Source organism: Amia ocellicauda, unplaced genomic scaffold, assembly GCF_036373705.1.
Source record: "Amia ocellicauda isolate fAmiCal2 unplaced genomic scaffold, fAmiCal2.hap1 HAP1_SCAFFOLD_65, whole genome shotgun sequence".
Lineage (NCBI taxonomy): Eukaryota > Metazoa > Chordata > Actinopteri > Amiiformes > Amiidae > Amia > Amia ocellicauda.
In genome coordinates this window covers 72,501-90,277 of record NW_027102995.1, presented here as the reverse complement: position 1 = coordinate 90,277, position 17,777 = coordinate 72,501, and the positions used below count along the sequence as shown (strand labels likewise).

The window sequence follows — 17,777 nt, the reverse complement described above, 5'->3', positions numbered from 1 at the left end:
AAATTGCGTGTATCCAAAGTTAAAACTCGTGATTTGTCGCCCACTGTTGTGTAAAAGATGCAAAAGCTTACAGCACCTGGTATTCCCAGGCGGTCTCCCATCCAAGTACTGTCCAGGCCTGAGCCTGCTTAGCTTCCGAGATCGGACGAGATCGTGCGTATTCAGACTAGTATGGCCGTAAGCCAGGGAGGGTGTCCCTGACGCTCTACTTAAAGGGAAGGCAATATCCGTTTCTGCCGCTCATACTTGCAGTTGAACTGTCTCTCTACTCTAAAGTCCGGGACACACCAGCGCGCCGCAGACAGTCCCTGCTAACACGAAACGTTGTGGCAACGTTGTGCGTTAGCTGGGGTGCCACACCAGACCGGAACTATATTTTACAAAACGAACACATTGTCTTGATAATACAGCTGTAATTGAGTGCCTGACACGCCAGTCAAGCGCAATCTTGAGAAGGTGTGCATTTCAGTAAGGATTTCAATTGACATGCAGTATGAAACTGAAAGGAGGTTGCATCACTATGATGCATAACATTGCATGTATTGTATTTTCAAGTGTGTGCATTCATCCTGTTGTCATTTTGTTTTGAAAGCAGAAGAATCATTCAACAGGTTGCTGAGACAAATGTAAACCAGTAAAACATATGAAGAGAAACAAACCTTGAATATAAGTTCAGTTGTTTAAACATTTGACAAACTATGGTGAGGGGGTAAGAAAACACACAAATCCAGCAGCTCCTGTATTTCAATACACCAGAACCCAATATTATTGGCGAGTCGGGTAGTCCATCATCACAGTTCGAGGGCAGGCATCATTTCAGTAATTTCATCCCGTTGCATTCACATCCGTGCCTTGAATGAGATTGAATGTGATCTTTGCTCTCAAGTATGTTCCCAAGTTTTACACTTTCGTGCTTTGCATGAATGGGAATGGAACCGTGTGTGTTGAATGAGGTTCCTTGTGAGCACTGAACTTTGTCCGGTGGAGTTCCTTTTTGTGTTGCTGTAATTGTGTCATTTCTCGATGAGAAAGATTAGGCAACATTTAGTCACTTCTAGCCATGATGCTCAATTTATTTACGAATGTACCCTAGTTACTAGGGACCGTTTACGTTGGAGAACAAGATCTATTGTATGCCTGTGTATTTGGGGAAGTCAAATCTGAAATAATGATGAAATTGCGTGTATCCAAAGTTAAAACTCGTGATTTGTCGCCCTCTGGTGTGTAAAAGATGCAAAAGCTTACAGCACCTGGTATTCCCAGGCGGTCTCCCATCCAAGTACTGACCAGGCCCGAGCCTGCTTAGCTTCCGAGATCGGACGAGATCGGGCGTATTCAGGCTAGTATGGCCGTAAGCCAGGGAGGGTGTCCCTGACGCTCTAGTTAAAGGGAAGGCAATATCCGTTTCTGCCGCTCATACTTACAGTTGAACTGTCTCTCTACTCTAAAGCCCGGGACACACCAGCGCGCCGCAGACAGTCCCTGCTAACACGCCACGTTGTGGCAACGTTGTGGCAACGTTGTGCGTTAGCTGGGGTGCCACACCAGACCGGAACTATATTTTACAAAACGAACACATTGTCTTGATAAAACAGCTGTAATTGAGTGCCTGACACGCCAGTCAAGCGCAATCTTGAGAAGGTGTGCATTTCAGTAAGGATTTCAATTGACATGCAGTATGAAACTGAAAGGAGGTTGCATCACTATGATGCATAACATTGCATGTAGTGTATTTTCAAGTGTGTGCATTCATCCTGTTGTCATTTTGTTTTGAAAGCAGATGAATCATTCAACAGGTTGCTGAGACAAATGTAAACCAGTAAAACATATGAAGAGAAACAAACCTTGAATATAAGTTCAGTTGTTTAAACATTTGACAAACTATGGTGAGGGGGTAAGAAAACACACAAATCCAGCAGCTCCTGTATTTCAATACACCAGAACCCAATATTATTGGCGAGTCGGGTAGTCCATCATCACAGTTCGAGGGCAGGCATCATTTCAGTAATTTCATCCCGTTGCATTCACATCCGTGCCTTGAATGAGATTGAATGTGATCTTTGCTCTCAAGTATGTTCCCAAGTTTTACACTTTCGTGCTTTGCATGAATGGGAATGGAACCGAGTGTGTTGAATGAGGCTCCTTGTGAGCACTGAATTTTGTCCGGTGGAGTTCCTTTTTGTGTTGCTGTAATTGTGTCATTTCTTGATGAGAAAGATTAGGCAACATTTAGTCACTTCTAGCCATGATGCTCAATTTATTTACGAATGTACGCTAGTTACTAGGGACCGTTTACGTTGGAGAACAAGATCTATTTTATGCCTGTGTATTTGGGGAAGTAAAATCTGAAATAATGATGAAATTGTGTGTATCCAAAGTTAAAACTCGTGATTTGTCGCCCTCTGGTGTGTAAAAGGTGCAAGAGGTTACAGCACCTGGTATTCCCAGGCGGTCTCCCATCCAAGTACTGACCAGGCCCGAGCCTGCTTGGCTTCCGAGATCGGACGAGATCGGGCATATTCAGGATAGTATGGCCGTAAGTCAGGGAGGCTGTCCCTGACGCTCTACTTAAAGGGAAGGAAATATCCGTTTCTGCCGTTCATACTTGCAGTTGAACTGTCTCTCTACTCTAAAGCCCGGGACACAGCAGCGCGCCGCAGACAGTCCCTGCTAACACGCCACGTTGTGGCAACATTGTGCGTTAGCTGGGGTGCCACACCAGACCGGAACTATATTTTACAAAACGAACACATTGTCTTGATTATACAGCTGTAATTGAGTGCCTGACACGCCAGTCAAGCGCAATCTTGAGAAGGTGTGCATTTCAGTAAGGATTTCAATTGACATGCAGTATGAAACTGAAAGGAGGTTGCATCACTATGATGCATAACATTGCATGTATTGTATTTTCAAGTGTGTGCATTCATCCTGTTGTCATTTTGTTTTGAAAGCAGAAGAATCATTCAACAGGTTGCTGAGACAAATGTAAACCAGTAAAACATATGAAGAGAAACAAACCTTGAATATAAGTTCAGTTGTTTAAACATTTGACAAACTATGTTGAGGGGGTAAGAAAACACACAAATCCAGCAGCTCCTGTATTTCAATACACCAGAACCCAATATTATTGGCGAGTCGGGTAGTCCATCATCACAGTTCGAGGGCAGGCATCATTTCAGTAATTTCATCCCGTTGCATTCACATCCGTGCCTTGAATGAGATTGAATGTGATCTTTGCTCTCAAGTATGTTCCCAAGTTTTACACTTTCGTACTTTGCATGAATGGGAATGGAACCGTGTGTGTTGAATGAGGCTCCTTGTGAGCACTGAACTTTGTCCGGTGGAGTTCCTTTTTGTGTTGCTGTAATTGTGTCATTTCTCGATGAGAAAGATTAGGCAACATTTAGTCAATTCTAGCCATGATGCTCAATTTATTTACGAATGTACCCTAGTTACTAGGGACTGTTTACGTTGGAGAACAAGATCTATTGTATGCCTGTGTATTTGGGGAAATCAAATCTGAAATAATGATGAAATTGCGTGTATCCAAAGTTAAAACTCGTGATTTGTCGCCCTCTGGTGTGTAAAAGATGCAAAAGCTTACAGCACCTGGTATTCCCAGGCAGTCTCCCATCCAAGTACTGACCAGGCCCGAGCCTGCTTAGCTTCCGAGATCGGACGAGATCGGGCGTATTCAGGCTAGTATGGCCGTAAGCCAGGGAGGCTGTCCCTGACACTCTACTCAAAGGGAAGGCAATATCCGTTTCTGCCGTTCATACTTACAGTTGAACTGTCTCTCTACTCTAAAGCCCGGGACACACCAGCGCGCCGCAGACAGTCCCTGCTAACATGCCACGTTGTGGCAACGTTGTGCGTTAGCTGGGGTGCCACACCAGACCGGAACTATATTTTACAAAACGAACACATTTGTCTTGATAAAACAGCTGTAATTGAGTGCCTGACACGCCAGTCAAGCGCAATCTTGAGAAGGTGTGCATTTCAGTAAGGATTTCAATTGACATGCAGTATGAAACTGAAAGGAGGTTGCATCACTATGATGCATAACATTGCATGTATTGTATTTTCAAGTGTGTGCATTCATCCTGTTGTCATTTTGTTTTGAAAGCAGAAGAATCATTCAACAGGTTGCTGAGACAAATGTAAACCAGTAAAACATATGAAGAGAAACAAACCTTGAATATAAGTTCAGTTGTTTAAACATTTGACAAACTATGGTGAGGGGGTAAGAAAACACACAAATCCAGCAGCTCCTGTATTTCAATACACCAGAACCCAATATTATTGGCGAGTCGGGTAGTCCATCATCACAGTTCGAGGGCAGGCATCATTTCAGTAATTTCATCCCGTTGCATTCACATCCGTGCCTTGAATGAGATTGAATGTGATCTTTGCTCTCAAGTATGTTCCCAAGTTTTACACTTTCGTACTTTGCATGAATGGGAATGGAACCGTGTGTGTTGAATGAGGCTCCTTGTGAGCACTGAACTTTGTCCGGTGGAGTTCCTTTTTGTGTTGCTGTAATTGTGTCATTTCTTGATGAGAAAGATTAGGCAACATTTAGTCAATTCTAGCCATGATGCTCAAATTATTTACGAATGTACCCTAGTTACTAGGGACCGTTTACGTTGGAGAACAAGATCTATTGTATGCCTGTGTATTTGGGGAAGTCAAATCTGAAATAATGATGAAATTGCGTGTATCCAAAGTTAAAACTCGTGATTTGTCGCCCTCTGGTGTGTAAAAGATGCAAAAGCTTACAGCACCTGGTATTCCCAGGCAGTCTCCCATCCAAGTACTGACCAGGCCCGAGCCTGCTTAACTTCCGAGATCGGACGAGATCAGGCGTATTCAGGCTAGTATGGCCGTAAGCCAGGGAGGCTGTCCCTGACGCTCTACTTAAAGGGAAGGCAATATCCGTTTCTGCCGTTCATACTTACAGTTGAACTGTCTCTCTACTCTAAAGCCCGGGACACACCAGCGCGCCGCAGACAGTCCCTGCTAACACGAAACGTTGTGGCAACGTTGTGCGTTAGCTGGGGTGCCACACCAGACCGGAACTATATTTTACAAAACGAACACATTGTCTTGATAATACAGCTGTAATTGAGTGCCTGACACGCCAGTCAAGCGCAATCTTGAGAAGGTGTGCATTTCAGTAAGGATTTCAATTGACATGCAGTATGAAACTGAAAGGAGGTTGCATCACTATGATGCATAACATTGCATGTATTGTATTTTCAAGTGTGTGCATTCATCCTGTTGTCATTTTGTTTTGAAAGCAGAAGAATCATTCAACAGGTTGCTGAGACAAATGTAAACCAGTAAAACATATGAAGAGAAACAAACCTTGAATATAAGTTCAGTTGTTTAAACATTTGACAAACTATGGTGAGGGGGTAAGAAAACACACAAATCCAGCAGCTCCTGTATTTCAATACACCAGAACCCAATATTATTGGCGAGTCGGGTAGTCCATCATCACAGTTCGAGGGCAGGCATCATTTCAGTAATTTCATCCCGTTGCATTCACATCCGTGCCTTGAATGAGATTGAATGTGATCTTTGCTCTCAAGTATGTTCCCAAGTTTTACACTTTCGTGCTTTGCATGAATGGGAATGGAACCGTGTGTGTTGAATGAGGCTCCTTGTGAGCACTGAACTTTGTCCGGTGGAGTTCCTTTTTGTGTTGCTGTAATTGTGTCATTTCTTGATGAGAAAGATTAGGCAACATTTAGTCACTTCTAGCCATGATGCTCAATTTATTTACGAATGTACCCTAGTTACTAGGGACCGTTTACGTTGGAGAACAAAATGTATTGTATGCCTGTGTATTTGGGGAAGTCAAATCTGAAATAATGATGAAATTGTGTGTATCCAAAGTTAAAAATCGTGATTTGTCACCCTCTGGTGTGTCAAAGGTGCAAAAGCTTAAAGCACCTGGTATTCCCAGGCGGTCTCCTATTCAAGTACTGACCAGGCCCGAGCCTGCTTGGCTTCCGAGATCGGACGAGATCGGGCGTATTCAGGCTAGTATGGCCGTAAGCAAGTGAGACTTTCCCTGACGCTCTACTTAAAGGGAAGGCAATATCCGTTTCTGCCGTTCATACTTACAGTTGAACTGTCTCTCTACTCTAAAGCCCGGGACATACCAGCGTGTCGCAGAAAGTCCCTGCTAACACGCCACGTTGTGGCAACGTTGTGGCAACGTTGTGCATTAGCTGGGGTGCCACACCAGACCGGAACTATATTTTACAAAACGATCACATTGTCTTGATAAAACAGCTGTAATTGAGTGCCTGACACGCCAGTCAAGCGCAATCTTGAGAAGGTGTGCATTTCAGTAAGGATATCAATTGACATGCAGTATGAAACTGAAAGGAGGTTGCATCACTATGATGCATAACATTGCATGTATTGTATTTTCAAGTGTGTGCATTCATCCTGTTGTCATTTTGTTTTGAAAGCAGAAGAATCATTCAACAGGTTGCTGAGACAAATGTAAACCAGTAAAACATATGAAGAGAAACAAACCTTGAATATAAGTTCAGTTGTTTAAACATTTGACAAACTATGGTGAGGGGGTAAGAAAACACACAAATCCAGCAGCTCCTGTATTTCAATACACCAGAACCCAATATTATTGGCGAGTCGGGTAGTCCATCATCACAGTTCGAGGGCAGGCATCATTTCAGTAAATTCATCCCGATGCATTCACATCCGTGCCTTGAATGAGATTGAATGTGATCTTTGCTCTCAAGAATGTTCCCAAGTTTTACACTTTCGTGCTTTGCATGAATTGGAATGGAACCATGTGTGTTGAATGAGGCTCCTTGTGAGCACTGAACTTTGTCCGGTGGAGTTCTTTTTGTGTTGCTGTAATTGTGTCATTTCTCGATGAGAAAGATTAGGCAACATTTAGTCACTTCTAGCCATGATGCTCAATTTATTGACGAATGTACCCTAGTTACTAGGGACCGTTTACGTTGGAGAACAAGATCTATTGTATGCCTGTGTATTTGGGGAAGTAAAACCTGAAATAATGATGAAATTGTGTGTATCCAAAGTTAAAACTCGTGATTTGTCGCCCTCTGGTGTGTAAAAGGTGCAAAAGCTTACAGCACCTGGTATTCCCAGGCGGTCTCCCATCCAAGTACTGACCAGGCCCAAGCCTGCTTGGCTTCCGAGATCGGACGAGATCGGGCGTATTCAGGCTAGTATGGCCGTAAGCCAGGGAGGCTGTCCCTGACGCTCTACTTAAAGGGAAGGCAATATCCGTTTCTGCCGATCATACTTACAGTTGAACTGTCTCTCTACTCTAAAGCCCGGGACACACCAGTGCGCCGCAGACAGTCCCTGCTAACACGCCACGTTGTGGCAACATTGTGGCAACGTTGTGCGTTAGCTGGGGTGCCACACCAGACCGGAACTATATTTTACAAAACGAACACATTGTCTTGATAATACAGCTGTAATTGAGTGCCTGACACGCCAGTCAAGCGCAATCTTGAGAAGGTGTGCATTTCAGTAAGGATTTCAATTGACATGCAGTATGAAACTGAAAGGAGGTTGCATCACTATGATGCATAACATTGCATGTATTGTATTTTCAAGTGTGTGCATTCATCCTGTTGTCATTTTGTTTTGAAAGCAGAAGAATCATTCAACAGGTTGCTGAGACAAATGTAAACCAGTAAAACATATGAAGAGAAACAAACCTTGAATATAAGTTCAGTTGTTTAAACATTTGACAAACTATGGTGAGGGGGTAAGAAAACACACAAATCCAGCAGCTCCTGTATTTCAATACACCAGAACCCAATATTATTGGCGAGTCGGGTAGTCCATCATCACAGTTCGAGGGCAGGCATCATTTCAGTAATTTCATCCCGTTGCATTCACATCCGTGCCTTGAATGAGATTGAATGTGATCTTTGCTCTCAAGTATGTTCCCAAGTTTTACACTTTCGTGCTTTGCATGAATGGGAATGGAACCGTGTGTGTTGAATGAGGCTCCTTGTGAGCACTGAACTTTGTCCGGTGGAGTTCCTTTTTGTGTTGCTGTAATTGTGTCATTTCTCGATGAGAAAGATTAGGCAACATTTAGTCACTTCTAGCCATGATGCTCAATTTATTTACGAATGTACCCTAGTTACTAGGGACCGTTTACGTTGGAGAACAAGATCTATTGTATGCCTGTGTATTTGGGGAAGTAAAATCTGAAATAATGATGAAATTGTGTGTATCCAAAGTTAAAACTCGTGATTTGTCGCCCTCTGGTGTGTAAAAGGTGCAAAAGCTTACAGCACCTGGTATTCCCAGGCGGTCTCCCATTCAAGTACTGACCAGGCCCGAGCCTGCTTGGCTTCCGAGATCGGACGAGATCGGGCGTATTCAGGCTAGTATGGCCGTAAGCCAGGTAGGCTGTCCCTGACGCTCTACTTAAAGGGATGGCAATATCCGTTTCTGCCGTTCATACTTACAGTTGAACTGTCTCTCTACTCTAAAGCCCGGGACACACCAGTGCGCCGCAGACAGTCCCTGCTAACACGCCACGTTGTGGCAACGTTGTGGCAACGTTGTGCGTTAGCTGGGGTGCCACACCAGACCGGAACTATATTTTACAAAACGAACACATTGTCTTGATAAAACAGCTGTAATTGAGTGCCTGACACACCAGTCAAGCGCAATCTTGAGAAGGTGTGCATTTCAGTAAGGATTTCAATTGACATGCAGTATGAAACTGAAAGGAGGTTGCATCACTATGATGCATAACATTGCATGTATTGTATTTTCAAGTGTGTGCATTCATCCTGTTGTCATTTTGTTTTGAAAGCAGAAGAATCATTCAACAGGTTGCTGAGACAAATGTAAACCAGTAAAACATATGAAGAGAAACAAACCTTGAATATAAGTTCAGTTGTTTAAACATTTGACAAACTATGGTGAGGGGGTAAGAAAACACACAAATCCAGCAGCTCCTGTATTTCAATACACCAGAACCCAATATTATTGGCGAGTCGGGTAGTCCATCATCACAGTTCGAGGGCAGGCATCATTTCAGTAATTTCATCCCGTTGCATTCACATCCGTGCCTTGAATGAGATTGAATGTGATCTTTGCTCTCAAGTATGTTCCCAAGTTTTACACTTTCGTGCTTTGCATGAATGGGAATGGAACCGTGTGTGTTGAATGAGGCTCCTTGTGAGCACTGAACTTTGTCCGGTGGAGTTCTTTTTGTGTTGCTGTAATTGTGTCATTTCTCGATGAGAAAGATTAGGCAACATTTAGTCACTTCTAGCCATGATGCTCAATTTATTTACGAATGTACCCTAGTTACTAGGGACCGTTTACGTTGGAGAACAAGATCTATTGTATGCCTGTGTATTTGGGGAAGTAAAACCTGAAATAATGATGAAATTGTCTGTATCCCAAGTTAAAACTCGTGATTTGTCGCCCTCTGGTGTGTAAAAGGTGCAAAAGCTTACAGCACCTGGTATTCCCAGGCGGTCTCCCATCCAAGTACTGACCAGGCCCAAGCCTGCTTGGCTTCCGAGATCGGACGAGATCGGGCGTATTCAGGCTAGTATGGCCGTAAGCCAGGGAGGCTGTCCCTGACGCTTTACTTAAAGGGAAGGCAATATCCGTTTCTGCCGATCATACTTACAGTTGAACTGTCTCTCTACTCTAAAGCCCGGGACACACCAGTGCGCCGCAGACAGTCCCTGCTAACACGCCACGTTGTGGCAACGTTGTGGCAACGTTGTGCGTAAGCTGGGGTGCCACTCCAGACCGGAACTATATTTTACAAAACGAACACATTGTCTTGATAATACAGCTGTAATTGAGTGCCTGACACGCCAGTCAAGCGCAATCTTGAGAAGGTGTGCATTTCAGTAAGGATTTCAATTGACATGCAGTATGAAACTGAAAGGAGGTTGCATCACTATGATGCATAACATTGCATGTATTGTATTTTCAAGTGTGTGCATTCATCCTGTTGTCATTTTGTTTTGAAAGCAGAAGAATCATTCAACAGGTTGCTGAGACAAATGTAAACCAGTAAAACATATGAAGAGAAACAAACCTTGAATATAAGTTCAGTTGTTTAAACATTTGACAAACTATGGTGAGGGGGTAAGAAAACACACAAATCCAGCAGCTCCTGTATTTCAATACACCAGAACCCAATATTATTGGCGAGTCGGGTTGTCCATCATCACAGTTCGAGGGCAGGCATCATTTCAGTAATTTCATCCCGTTGCATTCACATCCGTGCCTTGAATGAGATTGAATGTGATCTTTGCTCTCAAGTATGTTCCCAAGTTTTACACTTTCGTGCTTTGCATGAATGGGAATGGAACCGTGTGTGTTGAATGAGGCTCCTTGTGAGCACTGAACTTTGTCCGGTGGAGTTCCTTTTTGTGTTGCTGTAATTGTGTCATTTCTCGATGAGAAAGATTAGGCAACATTTAGTCACTTCTAGCCATGATGCTCAATTTATTTACGAATGTACCCTAGTTACTAGGGACCGTTTACGTTGGAGAACAAGATCTATTGTATGCCTGTGTATTTGGGGAAGTAAAATCTGAAATAATGATGAAATTGCGTGTATCCAAAGTTAAAACTCGTGATTTGTCGCCCTCTGGTGTGTAAAAGGTGCAAAAGCTTACAGCACCTGGTATTCCCAGGCGGTCTCCCATCCAAGTACTGACCAGGCCCGAGCCCGCTTGGCTTCCGAGATCTGATGAGATCGGGAGTATTCAGGCTAGTATGGCCGTAAGCCAGGGAGGCTGTCCCTGACGCTCTACTTAAAGGGAAGGCAATATCCGTTTCTGCCGTTCATACTTACAGTTGAACTGTCTCTCTACTCTAAAGCCTGGGACACACCAGCGCACCGCAGACAGTCCCTGCTAACATGCCACGTTGTGGCAACGTTGTGCGTTAGCTGGGGTGCCACACCAGACCGGAACTATATATTACAAAACGAACACATTCTCTTGATAAAACAGCTGTAATTGAGTGCCTGACACGCCAGTCAAGCGCAATCTTGAGAAGGTGTGCATTTCAGTAAGGATTTCTATTGACATGCAGTATGAAACTGAAAGGAGGTTGCATCACTATGATGCATAACATTGCATGTATTGTATTTTCAAGTGTGTGCATTCATCCTGTTGTCATTTTGTTTTGAAAGCAGAAGAATCATTCAACAGGTTGCTGAGACAAATGTAAACCAGTAAAACATATGAAGAGAAACAAACCTTGAATATAAGTTCAGTTGTTTAAACATTTGACAAACTATGGTGAGGGGGTAAGAAAACACACAAATCCAGCAGCTCCTGTATTTCAATACACCAGAACCCAATATTATTGGCGAGTCGGGTAGTCCATCATCACAGTTCGAGGGCAGGCATCATTTCAGTAATTTCATCCCGTTGCATTCACATCCGTGCCTTGAATGAGATTGAATGTGATCTTTGCTCTCAAGTATGTTCCCAAGTTTTACACTTTCGTGCTTTGCATGAATGGGAATGGAACCGTGTGTGTTGAATGAGGCTCCTTGTGAGCACTGAACTTTGTCCGGTGGAGTTCCTTTTTGTGTTGCTGTAATTGTGTCATTTCTCGATGAGAAAGATTAGGCAACATTTAGTCACTTCTAGCCATGATGCTCAATTTATTTACGAATGTACCCTAGTTACTAGGGACCGTTTACGTTGGAGAACAAGATCTATTGTATGCCTGTGTATTTGGGGAAGTCAAATCTGAAATAATGATGAAATTGCGTGTATCCAAAGTTAAAACTCGTGATTTGTCGCCCTCTGGTGTGTAAAAGATGCAAAAGCTTACAGCACCTGGTATTCCCAGGCGGTCTCCCATCCAAGTACTGACCAGGCCCGAGCCTGCTTAGCTTCCGAGATCGGACGAGATCGGGCGTATTCAGGCTAGTATGGCCGTAAGCCAGGGAGGCTATCCCTGACGCTCTACTTAAAGGGAAGGCAATATCCGTTTCTGCCGCTCATACTTGCAGTTGAACTGTCTCTCTACTCTAAAGTCCGGGACACACCAGCGCGCCGCAGACAGTCCCTGCTAACACGAAACGTTGTGGCAACGTTGTGCGTTAGCTGGGGTGCCACACCAGACCGGAACTATATATTACAAAACGAACACATTGTCTTGATAAAACAGCTGTAATTGAGTGCCTGACACGCCAGTCAAGCGCAATCTTGAGAAGGTGTGCATTTCAGTAAGGATTTCAATTGACATGCAGTATGAAACTGAAAGGAGGTTGCATCACTATGATGCATAACATTGCATGTATTGTATTTTCAAGTGTGTGCATTCATCCTGTTGTCATTTTGTTTTGAAAGCAGAAGAATCATTCAACAGGTTGCTGAGACAAATGTAAACCAGTAAAACATATGAAGAGAAACAAACCTTGAATATAAGTTCAGTTGTTTAAACATTTGACAAACTATGGTGAGGGGGAAAGAAAACACACACATCCAGCAGCTCCTGTATTTCAATACACCAGAAGCCAATATTATTGGCGAGTCGGGTAGTCCATCATCACAGTTCGAGGGCAGGCATCATTTCAGTTATTTCATCCCGTTGCATTCACATCCGTGCCTTGAATGAGATTGAATGTGATCTTTGCTCTCAAGTATGTTCCCAAGTTTTACACTTTCGTGCTTTGCATGAATGGGAATGGAACCGTGTGTGTTGAATGAGGCTCCTTGTGAGCACTGAACTTTGTCCGGTGGAGTTCCTTTTTGTGTTGCTGTAATTGTGTCATTTCTCGATGAGATAGATTAGGCAACATTTAGTCACTTCTAGCCATGATGCTGAATTTATTTACGAATGTACCCTAGTTTCTAGGGACCGTTTACGTTGGAGAACAAGATCTATTGTATGCCTGTGTATTTGGGGAAGTCAAATCTGAAATAATGATGAAATTGCGTGTATCCAAAGTTAAAACTCGTGATTTGTCGCCCTCTGGTGTGTAAAAGATGAAAAAGCTTACAGCACCTGGTATTCCCAGGCGGTCTCCCATCCAAGTACTGACCAGGCCCGAGCCTGCTTAGCTTCCGAGATCGGACGAGATCGTGCGTATTCAGGCTAGTATGGTCGTAAGCAAGGGAGGCTGTCCCTGACGCTCTACTTAAAGGGAAGGCAATATCCGTTTCTGCCGCTCATACTTGCAGTTGATCTGTCTCTCTACTCTAAAGTCCGGGACACACCAGCGCGCCGCAGACAGTCCCTGCTAACACGAAACGTTGTGGCAACGTTGTGCGTTAGCTGGGGTGCCACACCAGACCGGAACTATATTTTACAAAACGAACACATTGTCTTGATAATACAGCTGTAATTGAGTGCCTGACACGCCAGTCAAGCGCAATCTTGAGAAGGTGTGCATTTCAGTGAGGAATTCAATTGACATGCAGTATGAAACTGAAAGGAGGTTGCATCACTATGATGCATAACATTGCATGTATTGTATTTTCAAGTGTGTGCATTCATCCTGTTGTCATTTTGTTTTGAAAGCAGAAGAATCATTCAACAGGTTGCTGAGACAAATGTAAACCAGTAAAACATATGAAGAGAAACAAACCTTGAATATAAGTTCAGTTGTTTAAACATTTGACAAACTATGGTGAGGGGGTAAGAAAACACACAAATCCAGCAGCTCCTGTATTTCAATACACCAGAACCCAATATTATTGGCGAGTCGGGTAGTCCATCATCACAGTTCGAGGGCAGGCATCATTTCAGTAATTTCATCCCGTTGCATTCACATCCGTGCCTTGAATGAGATTGAATGTGATCTTTGCTCTCAAGTATGTTCCCAAGTTTTACACTTTCGTGCTTTGCATGAATGGGAATGGAACCGTGTGTGTTGAATGAGGCTCCTTGTGAGCACTGAACTTTGTCCGGTGGAGTTCCTTTTTGTGTTGCTGTAATTGTGTCATTTCTCGATGAGAAAGATTAGGCAACATTTAGTCACTTCTAGCCATGATGCTCAATTTATTTACGAATGTACCCTAGTTACTAGGGACCGTTTACGTTGGAGAACAAGATCTATTGTATGCCTGTGTATTTGGGGAAGTCAAATCTGAAATAATGATGAAATTGCGTGTATCCAAAGTTAAAACTCGTGATTTGTCGCCCTCTGGTGTGTAAAAGATGCAAAAGCTTACAGCACCTGGTATTCCCAGGCGGTCTCCCATCCAAGTACTGACCAGGCCCGAGCCTGCTTAGCTTCCTAGATCGGACGAGATCGGGCGTATTCAGGCTAGTATGGCCGTAAGCCAGGAATGCTGTCCCTGAAGCTCTACTTAAAGGGAAGGCAATATCCGTTTCTGCCGTACATACTTACAGTTGAACTGTCTCTCTACTCTAAAGCCCGGGACACACCAGCGCGCCGCAGACAGTCCCTGCTAATATGCCACGTTGTGGCAACGTTGTGCGTTAGCTGGGGTGCCACACCAGACCGGAACTATATTTTACAAAACGAACACATTTGTCTTGATAAAACAGCTGTAATTGAGTGCCTGACACGCCAGTCAAGCGAAATCTTGAGAAGGTGTGCATTTCAGTAAGGATTTCAATTGACATGCAGTATGAAACTGAAAGGAAGTTGCATCACTATGATGCATAACATTGCATGTATTGTATTTTCAAGTGTGTGCAGTCATCCTGTTGTCATTTTGTTTTGAAAGCAGAAGAATCATTCAACAGGTTGCTGAGACAAATGTAAACCAGTAAAACATATGAAGAGAAACAAACCTTGAATATAAGTTCAGTTGTTTAAACATTTGACAAACTATGGTGAGGGGGTAAGAAAACAAACAAATCCAGCAGCTCCTGTATTTCAATACACCAGAACCCAATATTATTGGCGTGTCGGGTAGTCCATCATCACAGTTCGAGGGCAGGCATCATTTCAGTAATTTCATCCCGTTGCATTCACATCCGTGCCGTGAATGAGATTGAATGTGATCTTTGCTCTCAAGTATGTTCCCAAGTTTTACACTTTCGTGCTTTGCATGAATGGGAATGGAACCGTGTGTGTTGAATGAGGCTCCTTGTGAGCACTGAACTTTGTCCGGTGGAGTTCCTTTTTGTGTTGCTGTAATTGTGTCATTTCTCGATGAGAAAGATTAGGCAACATTTAGTCACTTCTAGCCATGATGCTCAATTTATTTACGAATGTACCCTAGTTACTAGGGACCGTTTACGTTGGAGAACAAGATCTATTGTATGCCTGTGTATTTGGGGAAGTAAAATCTGAAATAATGATGAAATTGTGTGTATCCAAAGTTAAAACTCGTGATTTGTCGCCCTCTGGTGTGTAAAAGGTGCAAAAGCTTACAGCACCTGGTATTCCCAGGCGGTCTCCCATCCAAGTAATGACCAGGCCCAAGCCTGCTTGGCTTCCGAGATCGGACGAGATCGGGCGTATTCAGGCTAGTATGGCCGTAAGCCAGGGAGGCTGTCCCTGACGCTCTACTTAAAGGGAAGGCAATATCCGTTTCTGCCGGTCATACTTGCAGTTGAACTGTATCTCTACTCTAAAGCCCGGGACACACCAGCGCGCCGCAGCCAGTCCCTGCTAACACGCCACGTTGTGGCAACATTGTGGCAACGTTGTGCGTTAGCTGGGGTGCCACACCAGACCGGAACTATATATTACAAAACGAACACATTGTCTTGATAAAACAGCTGTAATTGAGTGCCTGACACGCCAGTCAAGCGCAATCTTGAGAAGGTGTGCATTTCAGTAAGGATTTCAATTGACATGCAGTATGAAACTGAAAGGAGGTTGCATCACTATGATGCATAACATTGCATGTATTGTATTTTCAAGTGTGTGCATTCATCCTGTTGTCATTTTGTTTTGAAAGCAGAAGAATCATTCAACAGGTTGCTGAGACAAATGTAAACCAGTAAAACATATGAAGAGAAACAAACCTTGAATATAAGTTCAGTTGTTTAAACATTTGACAAACTATGGTGAGGGGGTAAGAAAACACACAAATCCAGCAGCTCCTGTATTTCAATACACCAGAACCCAATATTATTGGCGAGTCGGGTAGTCCATCATCACAGTTCGAGGGCAGGCATCATTTCAGTAATTTCATCCCGTTGCATTCACATCCGTGCCTTGAATGAGATTGAATGTGATCTTTGCTCTCAAGTATGTTCCCAAGTTTTACACTTTCGTGCTTTGCATGAATGGGAATGGAACCGTGTGTGTTGAATGAGGCTCCTTGTGAGCACTGAACTTTGTCCGGTGGAGTTCCTTTTTGTGTTGCTGTAATTGTGTCATTTCTCGATGAGAAAGATTAGGCAACATTTAGTCACTTCTAGCCATGATGCTCAATTTATTTACGAATGTACCCTAGTTACTAGGGACCGTTTACGTTGGAGAACAAGATCTATTGTATGCCTGTGTATTTGGGGAAGTCAAATCTGAAATAATGATGAAATTGCGTGTATCCAAAGTTAAAAATCGTGATTTGTCGCCCTCTGGTGTGTAAAAGATGCAAAAGCTTACAGCACCTGGTATTCCCAGGCGGTCTCCCATCCAAGTACTGACCAGGCCCGAGCCTGCTTAGCTTCCGAGATCGGACGAGATCGGGCGTATTCAGGCTAGTAGGCCGTAAGCCAGGGAGGCTGTCCCTGACGCTCTACTTAAAGGGAAGGCAATATCCGTTTCTGCCGTTCATACTTACAGTTGAACTGTCTCTCTACTCTAAAGCCCGGGACACACCAGCGCGCCGCAGACAGTCCCTGCTAACACGCCACGTTGTGGCAACGTTGTGCGTTAGCTGGGGTGCCACACCAGACCGGAACTATATTTTACAAAACGAACACATTGTCTTGATAAAACAGCTGTAATTGAGTGCCTGACACGCCAGTCAAGCGCAATCTTGAGAAGGTGTGCATTTCAGTAAGGATTTCAATTGACATGCAGTATGAAACTGAAAGGAGGTTGCATCACTATGATGCATAACATTGCATGTATTGTATTTTCAAGTGTGTGCATTCATCCTGTTGTCATTTTGTTTTGAAAGCAGAAGAATCATTCAACAGGTTGCTGAGACAAATGTAAACCAGTAAAACATATGAAGAGAAACAAACCTTGAATATAAGTTCAGTTGTTTAAACATTTGACAAACTATGGTGAGGGGGTAAGAAAACACACAAATCCAGCAGCTCCTGTATTTCAATACACCAGAACCCAATATTATTGGCGAGTCGGGTAGTCCATCATCACAGTTCGAGGGCAGGCATCATTTCAGTAATTTCATCCCGTTGCATTCACATCCGTGCCTTGAATGAGATTGAATGTGATCTTTGCTCTCAAGTATGTTCCCAAGTTTTACACTTTCGTGCTTTGCATGAATGGGAATGGAACCGTGTGTGTTGAATGAAGCTCCTTGTGAGCACTGAACTTTGTCCGGTGGAGTTCCTTTTTGTGTTGCTGTAATTGTGTCATTTCTCGATGAGAAAGATTAGGCAACATTTAGTCACTTCTAGCCATGATGCTCAATTTATTTACGAATGTACCCTAGTTACTAGGGACCGTTTACGTTGGAGAACAAGATCTATTGTATGCCTGTGTATTTGGGGAAGTCAAATCTGAAATAATGATGAAATTGCGTGTATCCAAAGTTAAAACTTGTGATTTGTCGCCCTCTGGTGTGTAAAAGATGCAAAAGCTTACAGCACCTGGTATTCCCAGGCGGTCTCCCATC

At 43.4% G+C, this 17,777-nt stretch overlaps 16 non-coding genes across 16 annotated transcripts in view; all 16 read right to left on the bottom strand.

Annotated features, from left to right (window-relative positions):
- Window positions 1-64: 64 nt before the first annotated feature.
- Window positions 65-183, bottom strand: LOC136741097 (5S ribosomal RNA). Its single transcript, XR_010813850.1, has one exon. It is a non-coding gene; the product is annotated as a 5S ribosomal RNA (ribosomal RNA).
- Window positions 184-1,238: 1,055 nt separating this feature from the next.
- Window positions 1,239-1,357, bottom strand: LOC136741017 (5S ribosomal RNA). Its single transcript, XR_010813774.1, has one exon. It is a non-coding gene; the product is annotated as a 5S ribosomal RNA (ribosomal RNA).
- A 1,066-nt stretch (window positions 1,358-2,423) lies between these two features.
- Window positions 2,424-2,542, bottom strand: LOC136741249 (5S ribosomal RNA). Its single transcript, XR_010813980.1, has one exon. It is a non-coding gene; the product is annotated as a 5S ribosomal RNA (ribosomal RNA).
- Window positions 2,543-3,597: 1,055 nt separating this feature from the next.
- Window positions 3,598-3,716, bottom strand: LOC136741010 (5S ribosomal RNA). The gene has a single exon (XR_010813767.1). It is a non-coding gene; the product is annotated as a 5S ribosomal RNA (ribosomal RNA).
- Window positions 3,717-4,772: 1,056 nt separating this feature from the next.
- On the bottom strand, window positions 4,773-4,891 carry LOC136741055 (5S ribosomal RNA). Its single transcript, XR_010813810.1, has one exon. It is a non-coding gene; the product is annotated as a 5S ribosomal RNA (ribosomal RNA).
- A 1,055-nt stretch (window positions 4,892-5,946) lies between these two features.
- LOC136741223 (5S ribosomal RNA) lies at window positions 5,947-6,065 on the bottom strand. Its single transcript, XR_010813967.1, has one exon. It is a non-coding gene; the product is annotated as a 5S ribosomal RNA (ribosomal RNA).
- Window positions 6,066-7,130: 1,065 nt separating this feature from the next.
- On the bottom strand, window positions 7,131-7,249 carry LOC136740908 (5S ribosomal RNA). Its single transcript, XR_010813668.1, has one exon. It is a non-coding gene; the product is annotated as a 5S ribosomal RNA (ribosomal RNA).
- A 1,066-nt stretch (window positions 7,250-8,315) lies between these two features.
- LOC136741054 (5S ribosomal RNA) lies at window positions 8,316-8,434 on the bottom strand. The gene has a single exon (XR_010813809.1). It is a non-coding gene; the product is annotated as a 5S ribosomal RNA (ribosomal RNA).
- A 1,065-nt stretch (window positions 8,435-9,499) lies between these two features.
- Window positions 9,500-9,618, bottom strand: LOC136740907 (5S ribosomal RNA). The gene has a single exon (XR_010813667.1). It is a non-coding gene; the product is annotated as a 5S ribosomal RNA (ribosomal RNA).
- Window positions 9,619-10,684: 1,066 nt separating this feature from the next.
- Window positions 10,685-10,803, bottom strand: LOC136741004 (5S ribosomal RNA). Its single transcript, XR_010813761.1, has one exon. It is a non-coding gene; the product is annotated as a 5S ribosomal RNA (ribosomal RNA).
- A 1,055-nt stretch (window positions 10,804-11,858) lies between these two features.
- On the bottom strand, window positions 11,859-11,977 carry LOC136741005 (5S ribosomal RNA). Its single transcript, XR_010813762.1, has one exon. It is a non-coding gene; the product is annotated as a 5S ribosomal RNA (ribosomal RNA).
- A 1,055-nt stretch (window positions 11,978-13,032) lies between these two features.
- On the bottom strand, window positions 13,033-13,151 carry LOC136741155 (5S ribosomal RNA). The gene has a single exon (XR_010813904.1). It is a non-coding gene; the product is annotated as a 5S ribosomal RNA (ribosomal RNA).
- A 1,055-nt stretch (window positions 13,152-14,206) lies between these two features.
- Window positions 14,207-14,325, bottom strand: LOC136741132 (5S ribosomal RNA). The gene has a single exon (XR_010813882.1). It is a non-coding gene; the product is annotated as a 5S ribosomal RNA (ribosomal RNA).
- Window positions 14,326-15,381: 1,056 nt separating this feature from the next.
- On the bottom strand, window positions 15,382-15,500 carry LOC136741120 (5S ribosomal RNA). Its single transcript, XR_010813871.1, has one exon. It is a non-coding gene; the product is annotated as a 5S ribosomal RNA (ribosomal RNA).
- Window positions 15,501-16,566: 1,066 nt separating this feature from the next.
- LOC136741178 (5S ribosomal RNA) lies at window positions 16,567-16,684 on the bottom strand. The gene has a single exon (XR_010813925.1). It is a non-coding gene; the product is annotated as a 5S ribosomal RNA (ribosomal RNA).
- A 1,055-nt stretch (window positions 16,685-17,739) lies between these two features.
- The window catches only part of LOC136740993 (5S ribosomal RNA), a 119-nt gene continuing 81 nt past the window's right edge, over window positions 17,740-17,777 (bottom strand). Inside the window, exon 1 of the ribosomal RNA XR_010813751.1 lies at window positions 17,740-17,777. This exon is cut by the window's right edge and continues 81 nt beyond it. This is a non-coding gene — a ribosomal RNA (5S ribosomal RNA).